The sequence below is a fragment of the Rhinoderma darwinii genome, unplaced genomic scaffold (assembly GCF_050947455.1).
Source record: "Rhinoderma darwinii isolate aRhiDar2 unplaced genomic scaffold, aRhiDar2.hap1 Scaffold_729, whole genome shotgun sequence".
NCBI lineage: Eukaryota > Metazoa > Chordata > Amphibia > Anura > Rhinodermatidae > Rhinoderma > Rhinoderma darwinii.
The window spans coordinates 285052-299765 of NW_027464290.1; the positions used below are offsets into that span (position 1 = coordinate 285052).

At 44.3% G+C, this 14714-nt stretch overlaps 3 non-coding genes across 3 annotated transcripts; all 3 read left to right on the forward strand.

Moving 5' to 3' along the window:
- The first annotated feature begins 617 nt into the window (after positions 1 to 617).
- On the forward strand, positions 618 to 809 carry LOC142729614 (U2 spliceosomal RNA). The gene has a single exon (XR_012878388.1). It is a non-coding gene; the product is annotated as a U2 spliceosomal RNA (small nuclear RNA).
- A 6563-nt stretch (positions 810 to 7372) lies between these two features.
- LOC142729617 (U2 spliceosomal RNA) lies at positions 7373 to 7569 on the forward strand. Its single transcript, XR_012878390.1, has one exon. It is a non-coding gene; the product is annotated as a U2 spliceosomal RNA (small nuclear RNA).
- A 6581-nt stretch (positions 7570 to 14150) lies between these two features.
- LOC142729625 (U2 spliceosomal RNA) lies at positions 14151 to 14345 on the forward strand. Its single transcript, XR_012878393.1, has one exon. It is a non-coding gene; the product is annotated as a U2 spliceosomal RNA (small nuclear RNA).
- Positions 14346 to 14714: the final 369 nt, after the last annotated feature.

Consider the following 14714-nt stretch of genomic DNA (forward strand, 5'->3'; position numbering starts at 1 on the left):
AAAGATCTGGCCTGGAGCTGTGCCCACGAGTGTCTTCCATGCCGGGCATTCCAGCATCGAAGGGGACTGACCAACTCGGCTGCGTGTCCAAGGGGAGGATGTAGAGATGACGAGACAGTCTACCACCTATTCTGGGAATGTTTTTACGCGAAATCGATATGGACAAGAATCCTCCCCTTGGTACAGAAGATTACAGGACTTCGGAGATACACAAGTGATGGCGTTTTATATGGATGCCTGGAATGCCCAACACAGACTCGAAAAATGATGGCATGGAAGATCACCAACTGCGTAAAAACAGCTCTGTGGGCGGCCAGAAACATTTTATTATTTAAGCATGAAGTTTTAGCTGTGGAATATGTTTTAGCCATTTGTCTTAATGAAATGTACAAATATTTTCTTTTAGATAAAAAACTCTCTCCTGTTTTATGTAGAAAATGGTTTTTAAGTGAATGGAGTTCCATAATATGATGCCACCAAGTGCCCTTTTATAAATTGTTTTTATTTGACAATTTGTATTTATCTGTATTAAAAAACCATGATTGTAAATTTATGTAAATTTTTGTTGAAATGTATTGATTTATTGTAAATTTGTTCAAAATTTTAAATAAACGGTTACCTCCTTTGTTGGGGTAGTCAACTCAAAAAAAAAAAAATCTGTTCTTATCAGTTTAATATCTGATACGTCCCTTATCTGGGGACCATATATTAAATGGATTTTTAGAACAGGGAGATGGAAATAGAGCTTGCTCTGTCCACTCCACGCATTGACCTGGTATTGCAGTATTTCCAGGACCGGTGCACCCTTTCCTTATGTGTTGACTAAAATCAGATTCCAAAAGTGTTTTTTGTGTTTGCCATTGTTTCTGTCTTTCTGAAGGGATCTCCCCTTTTAATCCCATTATTTCAACACCTGTTGGACAATGCATGAGTGATAATGAGCTAATTGATTAAATGCAATTAATGAATACATTGCCACCTCTTGTTTTGTGTCGTCTGTGTGTCTGTGTTTCCGGCATTTCACATTGGAACAGCTCATTCACCTTCCTTGTCTTCTCTCCGCCCTCCCTTTTAGGTAAGTTAAAGAGCTGCACCTGAGACAGCCACTGATTGATGCAGCACCACAGTCAAATAGTGGAGTGGAGTAGGGGAACAGCAAACAGCCATTAAAGCCGCCCGCCCGCCACAATGGACCTACCTGTGTACACTAGATGGATGTGATGGAATGTACTGTCGTCCCTACATTTCAAGAAGGAGTAAGAATTGCAGTTGCAACAAAGCCTTGCTTGCCTACAAAGAGAGCAGCAATTTGGATTTGTTACTATGTTACCTAGAAGAATAACAAACTGTTCAAGGATGGAGGTTGTAGGAGCAAGGAGAAGTTGTCTGTAAGGTTGGTGGATGCTTATTTTCCATTTTGCAGTCCCTTGTCTCCCTCTTGTGGCCTCCTGGAGGCAACTAGCTGTGCAAAAAAAGACAGCCTGGCGGCCGGCTGTTGCAGTGTTGCCCTCTCAGGCAACACTGAGTGACTGACTGAGCCGCACCGTCTTATATAAAGTTCAGACGGAACTTTGCACGTGTCATAGTGGAGCCCTGAGGAGCCAGAGCCAGCTTTCTGACATCATAATGGGGCCTCAGAGATAAAAGCCTGGGCCCAGGCAGTGTTGGTCAGTGCTGCTCAGCAGGCAGCACTGGACTGGACTGGATTACAGCTGATACAAGGTGTGAAGGAACAAGGGGTGGCTGTGGGCATGCACTTGCTGCCGCTGCCAGTGTTTATCTGCATGGCAGCAGGGCATTTGGGCGTTGCCAGGAAGGCGTTTTTATGTAGATTCCTCCTCTTTCAGCACTGCATTGTGGTGCAAGCAAAAGAAGCAAATCCTATCTGGCTTCCTCTCCGGCCTTTATTCACCTCCCGTGTAGCTGTGAGTGTGTGAGCCTGCAGGGCCCCATGGAATTGCCTAGAAGTAGGCTGAATCGCTGCAAGGGCTGAACAGCAGTATCGGGCAGGCTCGGGCAACGCGCGGCCCGTTCGGGTTATCGCTTCTCGGCCTTTTGGCTAAGACCAAGTGTATTTATACAGGAGGTTTTTAGTCAGAAGGTGCTCAGGTACCCTCTCTCTCGGCCTCGGGGGATCGTCCAGGTTCGCCTGGACTTCACCCCCGTGCTGCTATTTGGGAGAGAGGCTTAGTCCTGAGCAACGAGTTGCGATCCCCCCCCCAGCCCTTTGGTGTGTCTCCGGACCCCATAGGGAGCAGCGCAAGCTGCGCGGTTCGACCCGGCTAGGCGATGGCGGGCGAACCAGATGCGGTGCCGGTATATGCCCGGCTGAAAAACTCTGCAAGATTCGTCTTGACAGAGGGTGGAGGCGGTCCACGTGGGATTAAGTTTTTGGTACTCGATATCCTTGAGAAACTACTGGCAGTCCGCAAGCATGAGATTATGGCGATCCAGGACTACCCGAAGCGTGGAGTTTTTGATGTTACATTTATGGGAGAAGGAATCCTCCGTGATGCCATGGAAAAAGCTGAGAGGGAGAAAGCTCAACTCACGTCTTCGGGCGTCAAGGTAATCGAACATGCATTTGAAGTTACCAAACTCGTAGTGATTAAAATGTACTCCCCATACGTAAAGGATCAGGAAGTGGCGGCGTTCTTAGCTGCTTACTTCAGAAACGTTAAACTGTTGGGGAGAGTAATGAACGAGTGCGGAGTGTGGACTGTCAAGTGGAAATTTATTGTGACGCTGATAAAGGACCCCTCCACCCAAAATACGAGATTACCACCGGCTCGTTTTAAAATAGGGAATGTGAATGGCGACCTCTACTTTTCAGGGATGCCAAACTTCTGCAGGACCTGCGGTACCTATGGGCACACCAGTTTTAGCTGCGATGTCACCTGTAGGAACTGTGGAAGTAAAAATCACACCATGAGAGAATGCACAGAAGAAAAGCGATGTAATTTTTGTCAAAAAACTGGTCACCTGTATTTTTCCTGCCCTCATAGGTACCGAGGAGAAGAAGAAGAAGAGCAACCCGAAGCGCCCCCACGTGCTCCGCCAGCAGACCAGGCCCGTCCCCAAGGAGAGGAACAGACCAGCACTCAGATAGAGGAGCGAGGTACCTGGGCTTCCAAGGTGCGAAGTACGGGAGCCAAAGCAGGTACCTCGAGGCCAGCAACCCCAGAGGAAAAAAGGGAGCCCAGTGCAAAGGAAAAGCGGCAGTCAAAGCGGAAGGCCGATATGGAGCAGGCCGGGAAAAAATCGGAGGCGCCCCAGAAGGCTGGTAGCCAGGGGGATGCTGGGCCTGCTCCAAAGCCTGGGTCTCTAACGTCCGACTCGGATGAGGATGATGAGGTACCGGTGGGTCCCCGTAAAAAGGGAAGACAAGGCCGAGTCGGTAGGAGGGAGTCAGGGGAGGAGCAGATGGATATATCAGTGAAGAAAGATGCGGCTCCTCCTAGGACCCCCTCCTCGCCGCGACTGGTGAGGAGGGCGGGCACTGCTCCCTCCGAGAATACTGACACCCCGCCTTGTGCACAACCTCCCCCTCCAGAAAGGCCATCACAGCCCCAGGGGGGAGTGGCGGGGCCCTGGGGGGACCCACCAGACATGGACCTCAGTAGAGCGCCATATGAGACCCAGGTAAGGCTGAATGAGTTTGGGCTCCCTGTGTACGAGGCCGGGGTTGTTGGCAATACCCTCTCTGAAGGTAGTTCCTCTCCCGCGTCATCCCTTCAGACGCTAAGCTTGGATGGGGGCGGGTATATGAGTTCAAGTGAGATATCTGGTGTTGCTGGTGGAGAGACAGTCTGATTTTAATTACCAATATTATTTATAATTTTAAAATCAAGACAATTTTTTCTCCCTATAGTTACAATGTCTGAGATAAAGGGAATCTCCCTCAACGTGAGGGGCGCAAAGACAAAAGTGAGAAGGGTTGCTCTTTTCAATTATTTATCTTGCCTGGCAGCCTCTGTTTTTTTCCTGCAGGAGTGCGGTATCCCCCACACAATGTCTTACCAAAAATACAAAGAGGATTGGAAGTGTGGTCCATCCATCTGGTCTGGATCTAACGAGTCCAGATCAGCAGGGGTCGCCATTCTTTTTAAGGGAAACGTTTTAGTTGATTTTATTCAAGAAATTTTACCAGGACGTATCTTAATGGTTAAAGCTTTTATTGATGGCACAAAATGGCAGTTTTTAAATTTTTACGGATCACCAGAAAAAAATGAAAGAGCGAGGATGTTAGAGATTTTACCACTTTTTATCAATACATCTGAGCCTTTCATCCTCGCAGGTGATTTTAACTGTGTTATGAGAGGAGAGCGCCGGTTGACCAACAGTACGAGCAGAAATTATGATAAGACCTCTGGAATGCTCAAGGATATCGTGAATGATTTTAATTTAAGTGATGTTTATAAAGAAAGTAACAGAAATAGTCCAGAGGAAGCCGGCGTCACCTGGAGCAATGCCACCTGTAGCTCCAGGATTGATTTTATTTTTTGTCCTAAAAATTTACTGCCTTTTAGTTGTGATGTTTTAACCAATGTTTTTTCTGATCATAGGCTTTTATCGTTTTTAATAAAGCATGATCTTAACAACTCGGTTGGTAAAAAGTCCTGGAAGTTTAACGTTTCCCTTTTAGACGATCCACAGGTTTTAGCAGATTTTATTGAATTTTACAGAATGAACAGGCGGGTGAGAGATGTGCGTACTCCCATCAAGGCTTGGTGGGAGAAGATGAAAACAAAAATCAAAGACTTTTTTATTAAAAAGAGCGTGGCGAAAGCCAAGGAGAAAAAAGAGTTTTTTAATACCCTCAACACCCGCCTGCAGACCCTGTACAAAATGAGAGAACATGGAATAGAGGTAAAATCCGACATCATCAGTTTAAAGAAAGAGATAGCCCAGTGCCTGGAGCAGAGAGGTAAAGAGATCATTTTCCGTTCAAAAATGCAACATGTAGAAGAGAACGAGACCTGCTCCAGGTACTTTTTTAAGAAAATCAATAATAAAAAGGCTGTCATTAGAAACATTGATGGGGTGTCGGATGTACAGGGTCTTTTAAGTAAAGTTCATGAGTTTTACACTGACCTTTTTAATGTTAAAACTGTGGATCGTGATTTTATGCGTGACTCACTGAAGGAGATTACTACTGTTTTAGATCCTGTCTCGCAGCAATTTTTATTACAGGAGCTGACGGAGAAGGAGATTTTAGAAACAGTAAAGAGCTTTAAAGCAGGTAAAGTTCCTGGTCCGGATGGGATACCCAGTGAGTTTTATGTAAAATTTTATGACATTTTAAAAGAGGACCTTTTTAGCCTTTTTTCTGATGTTTTTAATTCCAAGATGCTGCCTAAGTCCTGGCAGAAGGGTGAGGTCTCCCTAATATATAAGAAAGGTGACATCGCGGCTTTGGAAAACTGGAGACCAATAACCCTTCTTAACTGCGACTACAAAATTATGGCAAAAATATGTGCAAACCGTCTGAAAGCCATAGTACCCCACATCATACACCCTAACCAGGTGTGTGGGGTGCCAGGCCGCAGCATCTGGGATAATCTAAATCTTATTAAGGACGTAATTGAGAACACGAGGTCTAGAAGATGTAAACTTGCAATTTTATCCATAGACTTTGAAAAGGCGTTTGACCGTGTTTCTCATTTTTATCTTTTTAAGGTTTTAGAGCGGATGGGTATTCCTGAAGGATTTTTATTATCACTTAAAGCCTTTTATAAAAACTGCACTAGCAAAATTTTAGTAAATGGTTTTAAGACACAGGAGGTAATTTTAAACTCGGGGGTGAAGCAGGGGTGTCCCTTGTCCCCACTGCTTTTTATTTGCGCGTTGGAGCCTTTACTGTGTGCGATTCGCCGCGACAAATTAATTTGTGGAGCTCCCCTTCCGGGGGGAGGCGGCATAGAGGCCAAAGCAGTGGGGTACATGGACGATGTTGCGGTTTTATGCAGGGACACCGTGTCGCTTCAGAGAGCCCTCAGACAAATAGAGTTTTATTGCTGTGCTTCCGGTTTTAAGGTGAATTTCAGAAAAAGTAACATTTTAAACATAGGAAGCATGGTTTTTAGAGATATACCGGTACCTGTGTCAGATTCTGTTACTATTTTAGGTATCTCCTTCAGTGAGTGCGACAATGGTTTTATAAGTTGGGACATGGTGGCGCAGAAGGTAAACAAAAAAATATGTATGTGGAATATGAGGAAACTAACCATGGAGGGAAAGGTTTTAATTATCAAAATGGTCATTTTACCCCTTCTTTTATACGTAAGCATGGTGTTTCCTCCCCCAACTGTTTTATTACGTAAAATAATAAAAACGTGTTTTACCTTCTTTTGGAGTTCCAGAATGGAGAAATTGAGACGAGAAACTGTCATGAAATCCAAACCAAAGGGTGGCAAAGATTTTCCTGATTTTAATAGGTTCCTTTTAATAAAGTTCTTTAGTTATTGTTTTAATTCCCTTTTTAAAGAACATCACTGGTCTTATTTCCTACGTTTTAACACTGGTTTTTTTATGAGGAGGCTGGGGTGGTTTGATATTAATTTAACTTCCCCCTATGCTTTTAATTTACCAGCCAACTATGAAATTTTAGAGAAAATAGTGACCTTGTTCAATTTAAGAGGGAAAAGTGTGTCAGAACTTAAAAACAGCAAAAAATTAATAAAGGACCTAAGAGACAAAGAGCTAGTCTGCAGTATTGAACATTTTAGTGAAGAACGTTGTGCTTTTATTTGGAAGTTTATTAATGTGTTTTATCTTTTTAACACACAGATGGACCTGGCCTGGAGCTGCGTTCATCAATGTCTTCCATGCAGGGCATTCCAACACAGACGAGGATTTGCGAGGTCTGCCATCTGCCCGAGGGAAGGCTGCCAGGCGGAAGAGACGGTTCGACACATTTTTTGGACTTGCAACTTTGCACAGGAATTTTGGATAAAAATATTCCCTTTGTTGGTGAAGATGGCGGACCTGAAGGACTTAAGTTATGATAACATTTTATATGGACTTTTTGGATGCCCTACCCCGGATCAAAAAAGTATAGCATGGAAGACGATGAACTGCGCAAAAGAAGCTCTTTGGAAGGCCAGGAACATCCTGATTTTTAAGCATGATGTTTTAGCAATTGATGACGTTTTAGGACTTTGTTTTAGTGATATGTATATGTACTATTTATTAGATAAAAAAAGGAATGCCACCCTTTCAAGAAAATGGTTTGTGAGAGACTGGAACTCCAATATCTAATGTTTCACCACCATGTCCCTTTTATGGATTTTAATGTAAATTGAATTTTTCTTGTTGTTTTTATTCAATGTAAAAAGTGGAAATTATTGTAAACTGTACTTTTTTATAATAAATCATTGACACCCCCGCGAGGGGGTAGCCAACTTAAAAAAAAAATCTGTTCTTATCAGTTTAATATCTGATACGTCCCCTATCTGGGGACCATATATTAAATGGATTTTTAGAACAGGGAGATGGAAATAGAGCTTGCTCTGTCCACTCCACGCATTGACCTGGTATTGCAGTATTTCCAGGACCGGTGCACCCTTTCCTTATGTGTTGACTAAAATCAGATTCCAAAAGTGTTTTTTGTGTTTGCCATTGTTTCTGTCTTTCTGAAGGGATCTCCCCTTTTAATCCCATTATTTCAACACCTGTTGGACAATGCATGAGTGATAATGAGCTAATTGATTAAATGCAATTAATGAATACATTGCCACCTCTTGTTTTGTGTCGTCTGTGTGTCTGTGTTTCCGGCATTTCACATTGGAACAGCTCATTCACCTTCCTTGTCTTCTCTCCGCCCTCCCTTTTAGGTAAGTTAAAGAGCTGCACCTGAGCCAGCCACTGATTGATGCAGCACCACAGTCAAATAGTGGAGTGCAGTAGGGGAACAGCAAACAGCCATTAAAGCCGCCCGCCCGCCCGCCACAATGGACCTACCTGTGTACACTAGATGGATGTGATGGAATGTACTGTCGTCCCTACATTTCAAGAAGTAGTAAGAATTGCAGTTGCAACAAAGCCTTGCTTGCCTACAAAGAGAGCAGCAATTTGGATTTGTTACTATGTTACCTAGAAGAATAACAAACTGTGCAAGGATGGAGGTTGTAGGAGCAAGGAGAAGTTGTCTGTAAAGTTGGTGGATGCTTATTTTCCATTTTGCAGTCCCTTGTCTCCCTCTTGTGGCCTCCTGGAGGCAACTAGCTGTGCAAAAAAAGACAGCCTGGCGGCCGGCTGTTGCAGTGTTGCCCTCTCAGGCAACACTGAGTGACTGACTGAGCCGCACCGTCTTATATAAAGTTCAGACGGAACTTTGCACGTGTCATAGTGGAGCCCTGAGGAGCCAGAGCCAGCTTTCTGACATCATAATGGGGCCTCAGAGATAAAAGCCTGGGCCCAGGCAGTGTTGGTCAGTGCTGCTCAGCAGGCAGCACTGGACTGGACTGGATTACAGCTGATACAAGGTGTGAAGGAACAAGGGGTGGCTGTGGGCATGCACTTGCTGCCGCTGCCAGTGTTTATCTGCATGGCAGCAGGGCATTTGGGCGTTGCCAGGAAGGCGTTTTTATGTAGATTCCTCCTCTTTCAGCACTGCATTGTGGTGCAAGCAAAAGAAGCAAATCCTGTCTGGCTTCCTCTCCGGCCTTTATTCACCTCCCGTGTAGCTGTGAGTGTGTGAGCCTGCAGGGCCCCATGGAATTGCCTAGAAGTAGGCTGAATCGCTGCAAGGGCTGAACAGCAGTATCGGGCAGGCTCGGGCAACGCGCGGCCCGTTCGGGTTATCGCTTCTCGGCCTTTTGGCTAAGACCAAGTGTACTTGTACAGGAGGTTTTTAGTCAGAAGGTGCTCAGGTACCCTCTCTCTCGGCCTCGGGGGATCGTCCAGGTTCGCCTGGACTTCACCCCCGTGCTGCTATTTGGGAGAGAGGCTTAGTCCTGAGCAACGAGTTGCGATCCCCCCCCAGCCCTTTGGTAAGTCTCAGGACCCCATAGGGCGCAGCAATTGCTGTGCGGTTCGGCCTGGCCACGGAAATGGCAGGCGAGCCTGATGCGGTGCCGGTGTATGCCCGGCTAAGGAACTCTGCCCGATTTATCGTGGCAGAGGGTGGAGGCGGTCCACGTGGCGTAAAGTTCTTGGTCCACAAGATCTTGGAAGAACTACTGGCGGTCCACAAGAATGAGATTCTGGCTATCCAGGACTACCCGAAACGAGGAATTTTCGACGTCACCTTTATGGGAGAAGGAATCCTCCATGATGCCATGGACCGAGCTGAGAGGAGAAAAGGTGAACTCGTGGTAGCGGGAGTCCAGGTAGTAGAACATGCCTTCGAAATTACCAAACTCGTTGTGATTAAAATGTACTCCCCATATGTGAAGGATATGGAAGTGGCAGCATTCTTAGCTGCCTACTTCAAGAATGTCAAACTGTTGGGGAGAGTTATGAACGAGTGTGGAGTGTGGACCGTCAAGTGGAAGTTTTTAGTAACATTGATAAAGGACCCCTCCACCCAAGAAACGAGATTACCACCGGCTCGTTTTAAAATTGGAAATGTGAATGGCGACCTCTATTTTTCAGGGATGCCAAACTTCTGCAGGGCCTGCGGTACCTATGGACATACCAGTTTTAACTGCGATGTCACCTGTAGAAACTGTGGAAGCAAAGAGCACAATATGAGAGAATGCTCACAAGAGAAAAAATGTAATTTTTGCCAAAAAACTGGTCATCTGTACTATTCTTGTCCCCATAGGTACCGAGGCGAAGAAAATGAGCAACCCGAGGCGCCCCCACGTGCTCCACCAGCGGACCAGTCCCACCCCCGGGGAGAGGAGCATGCCGGGGCCGCGAAGGAGCAGCGAGGCACCTGGGCTTCAGTGGTGCGGAATAATGGAGCCAAAGCGCGTGCCTCGCAGCCAGCAACCTCTGAGGAAAGGATGGAGCCCAGCGCCAAAGATAAAAGGCAAGCTAAGAGGAAGGCGGAAAAGGAGCAGGCCACCAATGATACTGTGGCATCCCAGAGGGCTGGTTGTCCAGTGGGTGCCGGGCCTGCTCCTGCACCTGGGTCTCAGGAGTCTGACTCCGAGCAGGAGAACTGGGTAGCGGTGGGTCCCCGAAAAAAGGGAAAACAGGAGCGTGCTGGTAGGAGGGAATCAGGGGAGGAGCAGATGGACACGTCCGTGAAGAAAAGTGAGGCTCCTCCTAGGACCACCTCCTCGCCTGACCTGGTGAGGAGGGTGGGCACTGTTCCCTCCCAGATACCGGACACCCCGCCGTGTGCGCAACCTCCCCCTCTAAGACGGCGTCAACAGAGCCTGGGGGGAGAGGCGGGGCCCTTGGGGGACCCACCCGAAATGGACCTACGTGGTCACCCAGTTGAGACCCAGGTGACGCTAAGCGAGAGTGGGCTCCCCTTGTACGAGATAAGAGTTGCTGGCACGGCTCTCAGTGAAGGTAGTTCCTCTCCCTTTTCGTCCCTCTTTGCAGGCGATTCGGACGAGGGTGAGGATATGAGCGCAAACGAGAATTCTGGTAATGCTGGTGGAGGAAATGTCTGATTTTAAGTTCCACGAATATTTATTATTTTAAAATCAAGACGTTATTTTAATCTCCACAATGTCTGAAGTAAAGGGAATCTCCCTCAACGTGAGGGGCGCCAAGTCCAAAGTTAGAAGGGTTGCTCTCTTCAGCTTTTTAGCTGGCCTGGCAGCCTCTGTTTTTTTCCTGCAGGAGTGCGGCATTCCCCATACGATGAAGTACCATAAATACCAAGAGGATTGGAAGTATGGTCCATCAGTCTGGTCTGGATCTAACGAGTCCAGATCAGCAGGGGTCGCCATTCTTTTTAAGGGAAACGTTTTAATCGATTTTATCCAAGAGATTCTTCCAGGACGTATTTTATTGGTTAAGGCTTTTATTGACGGTGTGAAATGGCAGTTTTTAAATTTTTACGGCTCACCAGACAAAAATGAAAGAGCAGAAATGTTAGCGATTTTACCTCTTTTTATTAACACGACTGAGCCTTTTATCCTCGCAGGTGATTTTAATTGTATCCTGAGAGGGGAACGCCGGCTTACCAGCGCTACAAGCAGAAACTATGACAAGACCTCTGGACTGCTCAAAGATATGGTGGGTGATTTTAAATTAAAAGACGTTTATAAAGAATGTAACAGGAGCAGTCCAGAGGAAGCCGGCGTTACCTGGAGCAACGCCACCTGTAGCTCCAGGATAGATTTAATATTTTGTAACGAGAATCTACTGCCTTTTAAATGTGAAGTTTTAACCAATGTTTTTTCCGATCACAAGCTTTTATCATTTTATGTAAAGCGTGATTTTAATAACATTATTAGTAAAAAGTCCTGGAAGTTAAATGTTTCCCTTTTAGATGATCCACAGGTTTTTACAGATTTTATTGAATTTTACAAAGAGAGTAGGCGGGTGAGAGACACACGGGCTCCCATCACTGAATGGTGGGAGAAAATGTAAAGAAAAATAAAAGAATTTTTATTAAAAAAAGTGTGGCAAAAGCCAGAGAGAAGAAAGCTTTTTTTAAAATCCTCAACACCCGCCTACAGACCCTGTACAAGATGAGAGAGCATGAGATAGATGTAAAAGACGACATCACCAACTTAAAAAAAGAGATAGCTCAGTGCCTGGAGCAGAAAGGCAAAGAAATTATTTTTCGTTCCAGGATACAACACGTGGAAGAGAACGAGACCTGCTCCAGGTACTTTTTTAAGAAGATGAACAATAAAAAAGCTATTCTTAAAAACATTGATGGGGTGTCGGATGTACAGGGTCTTTTAAGTAAAGTTCATGAGTTTTATACTGACCTTTTTAATGTGAAAACTGTGGATCGTGATTTTATGCGTGACTCGCTGAAGGAGATTACCACTGTTTTAGACCCTGTCTCCCAGAATTTTTTATTGCAGGAACTGTTGGAGCAGGAGATTTTAGAAACAGTGAAGAGTTTTAAAGCAGGTAAAGTTCCTGGCCCGGACGGTATACCCAGCGAGTTTTATGTCAAATTTTATGACATTTTAAGAGATGATCTCTTAAACCTTTTTACCGAAGTCTTTCATTCCAAGATGCTGCCTAAGTCCTGGCGGAAGGGTGAGGTCTCCTTGCTATACAAGAAAGGTGACATCGCAGTTTTAGAGAATTGGAGACCAATAACCCTTCTGAATAGTGACTACAAAATAATGGCAAAACTATGCGCAAACCGTTTAAAAGCCATAGTACCCCACATCATACACTCTAACCAGGTGTGTGGGGTGCCAGGCCGCAGCATCTGGGATAATATTAATTTAATAAAAGATGCGATTGAAGACACAAAATCTAGAAACGGAAAATTAGCAATTTTATCCATAGATTTTCAAAAAGCTTTCGACCGAGTATCGCACTTTTATCTTTTTAAGGTTTTAGAGCGGATGGGTATACCAGAAGGTTTTTTATTATCTATTAAAGCCTTTTATAAAGATTGCACAAGCAAAGTTTTAGTAAATGGTTTTAAGACACAGGACGTTCATTTAAACTCTGGGGTGAAGCAGGGGTGTCCCTTGTCCCCACTGCTTTTCATATGTGCACTAGAGCCTCTGCTATGCGCAATACGCCGTGATAAACAAATACGTGGAGTCCCCCTGCCAGGGGGAGGCGGCATAGAGGCTAAAGCAGTGGGGTACATGGATGATGTGGCGATACTTTGTAGGGACACCCTGTCGCTTCAGAAAGCCCTAAAACAAATTGAGTTTTATTGCTGTGCTTCCGGTTTTAGAATAAATTTCAGCAAAAGTAATATTTTAAGAATAGGAAGCATGGTTTTTAGAGACGTACCCGTTCCTGTGTCAGATACTATTAAAGTTTTAGGTATCTCCTTCAGTGAGCACGACAATGGTTTTATAAGTTGGGACATGGTGGCGCAGAAGGTAAACAATAAAATTTGTATGTGGAATATGAGGAAACTCACTATGGAGGGAAAAATTTTAATCATAAAAATGGTCATTTTACCCCTTCTTTTATACACAAGCATGGTGTTCCCTCCCCCAACAGTTTTATTACGAAAAATAACAAAAGCATGTTTTACCTTCTTTTGGAGTTCCAGGATGGAGAAATTGAAACGAGAAACGGTAATAAAGTCCAAACCAAAGGGTGGCAAAGATTTTCCTGATTTTAATAGGTTTCTTTTAATTAAGTTCTTTAGTTTCTGTTTTAATTCCCTTTTTAAAGAGCACTATTGGTCTTACTTTTTACGTTTTAATACTGGGTTTTTTATGCGGAGGTTTGGTTGGTTCAACATAATTTTATCCTCACCATACGCTTTTAAATTACCAGCGAATTACGTAATTTTAGAAAAAATAGTGGCTCTCTTCAATTTAAAAGGGAAGACCGTGAACGAACTTAAAAACAGCAAGAAAATAATTAAAGACCTGAGAGAGAGCGAGACGGTCAGCAATGTAGAGAATTTTAATACGCAACGATGTGCTTTTATTTTCAAAATGATTAATGTGTTTTATCTTTTTAATGCACAGATGGACCTGGCCTGGAGCTGCGTTCATCAATGTCTTCCATGCCGGGCATTCCAGTACAGAAGAGGATTCGCGAGGTCTGCCGTCTGCCCGAGGGAAGGCTGCCAGGCCGAGGAAACTATAAGACATATTTTTTGGACATGTGACTTTGCAAAACAATTTTGGAAAAAAATATTCCCTCTTTTGGTGAAGATGGCAGACCTAAAGGACTTAAACTATGAAGATATTTTATATGGACTTTTTGGATGCCCAACCGCGAGTCAGAAGATAATTGCATGGAAGACGATGAATTGCGCCAAAGAAGCTCTATGGAAGGCCAGGAACATCCTCCTTTTTAAGCACGACGTTTTATCGGTTGATGATGTTTTGGGTCTTTGTTTTAGTGAGATGTATATTTATTTTTTACTAGACAAAAAAAGGAATGCCACCCTTCTAAATAAATGGTTTGTGACTGACTGGAACTCCAAATAAATAAAGATTTGCCCCATGTCCCTCTACATAAATTTTATGAAAATTTGATTTTACTATTGTTACAATGTAAAAATTCTTTGTATATTATCTATGGAACTAAAATGTGTTTTATTGTAAAATTGAAATTTTTATAAATAAATCATTGACACCCCCGCGAGGGGGTAGCCAACTGAAAAAAAATCTGTTCTTATCAGTTTAATATCTGATACGTCCCCTATCTGGGGACCATATATTAAATGGATTTTTAGAACAGGGAGATGGAAATAGAGCTTGCTCTGTCCACTCCACGCATTGACCTGGTATTGCAGTATTTCCAGGACCGGTGCACCCTTTCCTTATGTGTTGACTAAAATCAGATTCCAAAAGTGTTTTTTGTGTTTGCCATTGTTTCTGTCTTTCTGAAGGGATCTCCCCTTTTAATCCCATTATTTCAACACCTGTTGGACAATGCATGAGTGATAATGAGCTAATTGATTAAATGCAATTAATGAATACATTGCCACCTCTTGTTTTGTGTCGTCTGTGTGTCTGTGTTTCCGGCATTTCACATTGGAACAGCTCATTCACCTTCCTTGTCTTCTCTCTGCCCTCCCTTTTAGGTAAGTTAAAGAGCTGCACCTGAGCCAGCCACTGATTGATGCAGCACCACAGTCAAATAGTGGAGTGGAGTAGGGGAACAGCAAACAGCCATTAAAGCCGCCC